Genomic DNA, 4,008 nt, shown 5'->3' on the forward strand with positions numbered 1-4,008 from the left:
TGTTATGTCTGAAAGAACCTAATATCTCTCTCCACCCTATGCTCGGCATCGCAATTTGGTCCTATGCTCTAAGTTAGGCACCCTATGCTCTAAGTTAGGGTGGATGGGCATGGCAATTTGGTTTCCTCTAATATTTCAGAGTTTTCTGGATTTATAACTGCATAGCTCCTTAAAACATAAGCATAACTGGTAGCTCTATCTCCTACAACGTTTGGATGGCATCCTAGGCATGGTGGTAGGAGTATATATAGTAGTCCTCGATGTTAAATGTTAATCTAGCTTATAAGCAAGCAAACCGCTGGTGAGTCATCTGAAACCAATGTTGTATCATTCTTTTATCATGAGTGCACTATGGAATCATCGAACATCAATATTTTGGATGGCACGAAGGAAGCAAAAGCGAAAAAGAGAACACACCTGGGCCGCGCGGTTAGTAGTCTGGTATCCTGGTCGTAGCCCAACAGCAGTTTGGGCTCGCTTCCGCGTGGTTTGAGCGCTAATTGATTGCTGGTCGGCGGACGGACTGGATATTATCGCTTCGTGGGGTAGCTAAACGTATAGTTCCCGATCTCATGCCGTTAGATTTCAATCCAGCGACTGCCGAAAAAAGCATTGAGAAGGAAAACTGCATATACGTCGTATACATGCTGTGGTTAATTACATAAATCCGCGTCATAGTGCCACCAGCCAATAACAATCCTGCGTTCGCCTACACCGATCCGCAGCACAGCCTAATCAGAGCCGTCCGATCATGCAGGAACCGATCTACAGCCTATTCGCTCACTCGTATCTGGCTTATAAGCCATGGCATATCAGTCAATAAACAGTATTTTTCTCTCACACAAAATCAGCCAACGATACTTTCAGCCATGGCTTATAAGCCAAACCAGCCCAAACGAACAGGGTGCTAATAAGTCTGTTGCGTGTCTCGCCTACGTGCCTATATAAATAGCGCCCCCTCCCCTAGCCAAATTCATCACACGGTCACGGCTGAAGAGCGACCTACTACGACTACAAGGCATCATCAGTGTAGCAGTCGCTTTCTAGCACACACGATCTGTGAGAGCCTGAGAGGTAACGAAATAGACCCACCTCCTTCATCTTTAGTTACTCTCCTACTCTCCTTATTACTAGTACTTGATTTAATCGTGCAGTATTCCGGTGATCTATATTCTTGCTTTATTTGTTGTGCATATATCTAGCTACATGTTGGCCATTGCCATGCTTTGTTGTTTGTATACGTCAACTGGCCGGCGCCATGTTTATTTGGACCTTGGCGGTTGTTGCTTTGATAACATGTATGTGTTTCTAGGGTTTTAATGTGTGAAATTATGGGTTGCAAACTCTAATATGCATGATTACACTAGCTAGCAGTGATCTATCATCCCCACTCTGCTCAGAGGTTATTCACCATTTATGTCGTACAAGTGTTTTGATAACTTTGGTTACACGAGTATCGAGTGCACATGATCTTGTTTGCACTTTGCAGTCCTATTCCCTCGATCTCGACCTTATATCTCTACACACATGCTCGTGTGTACCGGTATGCCCTGATATTGTAACAGAGAGGAAACGACAACTCAACAGTAATTAGTGTTTCTTTAGTATCCAGGTGATGAATCAGGTTTATTAAGCTCTGAAATTGTACTGTACATACCATCTAAAATTTTATCGAATACATACATATACCATCCAACAATGCTCGAAACACCATGAAGCCCCTGCTGATCGGCCTTTATTTGCACTGTGTATAGTTCCCACATCTCAATCCATATACTTCTCTTTATCTGCATACATGTTCTAAATTTATTTTCTGACTATTACATTTACATGATTAATTAGGCATATGCTACGTGTGTGACAGTAGTACTTCCGTGCACATATAATTAGATGCAGATACTGTTATATATAATAATACATACTTATTTCTGTTCCTCAAAAGCATTTTAATTTCAATTAAAATGTCGTAGTACTCAGGATTTATTTTGTTCATGATCAGTTTACTATTTTGTTTGGAAGATGGCTCGTACTAAGTGTACAGAAGTCGACCGGAGGAAAGGCACCAAGGAAGCAACTCGTTTCAAAGATAAAATTTGCATGTTAAGTATCATCAGTACTTGCGTGTTGAAAGTAGATTTTAACATTAGTATGACTTGGTGACCAGTTTGCTGCTAGCAAGAGAGTGCCAGTAACCGGAGGAGTGAAGAAGCCTCGCCGTTACCGCCCCGGAACCGTAGCCCTTCGGTATGTGCAGCAAGAAGTGGAACACAGCTAATTTCATTTCATTTCATGGTTTTGCTTTTGCTATCAATTGTACGGTTGTGTTTTTTCATGCAATTAACCGTGTCACAGCTGAATCCGAACCTCACATTTAGTTAGTTTCTTCCAGTGAAATTCGCAAGTATCAGAAGGGCACCGAGCTGCTCATTAGGAAGATGCCCTTCCAGAGGCTCGTCAGGGAGATTGCCCAGCTTCACAAGGTACGTATATGGTTGCTAATTTGATCACTACATGCATGCATGATCTGCATTTTTTCCTTGTTTCTTTTGAAACCGTTGTAAGATCTAAATAAATAAATGCAACTTCTTCATGGCTATGTATGTATATGCACATGCAGAGTGACCTGCGTTTCCAGAGCCATGCGATCCTTGCTCTGCAGGAGGCGTGTCTCGTGGGCCTCTTCGAGGACACCAACCTGTGTGCCATCCATGCCAAGCGGGTCACCATCATGCCCAAAGATGTTCATCTGGCTACCAGGATCCGTGGCGAGAGGCACTAACCGTATCGCGTCGTCAATGGAGCTACCGATCGACAACCTGCTGGCTGCTGCTTAGTTTACTTGTGGTCTTATGTTTTGTCGAGAAGTGTTCGCTTAAGTTTGTGTCCTCAAACATTCTACAGTATTTCTCTCTCAAAATAAATTAGTTTTAGCTGGCTTATCAGCCGGTTTTAATACCAGCCGAACAAGCCCTCTATATGTAGAAAAAATAACTAGCTAGTTAATGCATTTCATGGTAGCCTCCTAGGTTTTCTTTTGCTGGTGTAAGATATTAAGCTTCACGTAACTGCAGTTATATCAGTCACATTTTCCTGCTTGTTTACCTGGCTGTTCAATTTCCTTTTGATTTCCTGGCTGCTGAATTTCCTTTGATGAAGTCGTGATACAAGAAACAATGCATAAGCGCGTCAGTTTTTGGATTCAGTCCCAGTAATTAAGGTGAAAAAAATGGTGTCAGGTTGTGGTAACTAGCCAATTGCATGCAACAAAGTTTTGTGTTACCAAATTCCAAGTGACTGGACATCGTTGACGACGATATGATAAACTCTGTCACACCTGACAACGGCACAATCCTGGTCCTCTGGATTTACATGGGCCTCTCTAGTATTTGATTTTCATCTGGAAAAAGTCTACATTACCTCCTTAACTTTTGCAAATTTTTTATGATGGTCTAATTATTATATGCTTTAACCGTAGTAAAAATTCCATACTCATTTCTATTTGTACACACTTTAAACTATTTATAAAAACTATTTAACAAGCATAAAACGGAATAAATCCAATGAGCATAAATTTTTTACTACAGTTCAATCATACAATAATTAGCTGACCATTAAAATTTCACCACAATTGAACCATAGAAACTATAGCTATGAATTAATTATAGAAAAGCATAGATCTAAAGCTACACCAAAAACTTTGTATTAAAGTATACCATAGTATATGTTCATTGTATAAATCTACACATGTGGAGTCCAAAAAAAAATTGAATATTCCATTTTATGATTTTTCTACGATTTACTATGATTTTTAAAAATTCAGCCAAAATAAATAAAAATAATAAAAACCGCCTTTGAAAACCACCTATAACCGGGTCAGGTGGCAAAACGAATGATTTTAAAAGTTGAGGGAGATAATTTATCTGGTTTTGGAGTTTAAGGAGGAAAAATAGACTTTGAGGATATATCACGGAAGTAAAACGGACTTTTTTCTTTTGATCTACAAGCAGT

General features: G+C 40.2%; 1 pseudogene; it reads left to right on the plus strand.

Annotated features, from left to right (window-relative positions):
* The first annotated feature begins 2,019 nt into the window (after positions 1–2,019).
* LOC136462714 (histone H3.3-like) lies at positions 2,020–2,779 on the plus strand (annotated as a pseudogene).
* Positions 2,780–4,008: the final 1,229 nt, after the last annotated feature.

This window comes from Miscanthus floridulus, chromosome 1, assembly GCF_019320115.1.
Source record: "Miscanthus floridulus cultivar M001 chromosome 1, ASM1932011v1, whole genome shotgun sequence".
Classification (NCBI taxonomy): Eukaryota; Viridiplantae; Streptophyta; class Magnoliopsida; order Poales; family Poaceae; genus Miscanthus; species Miscanthus floridulus.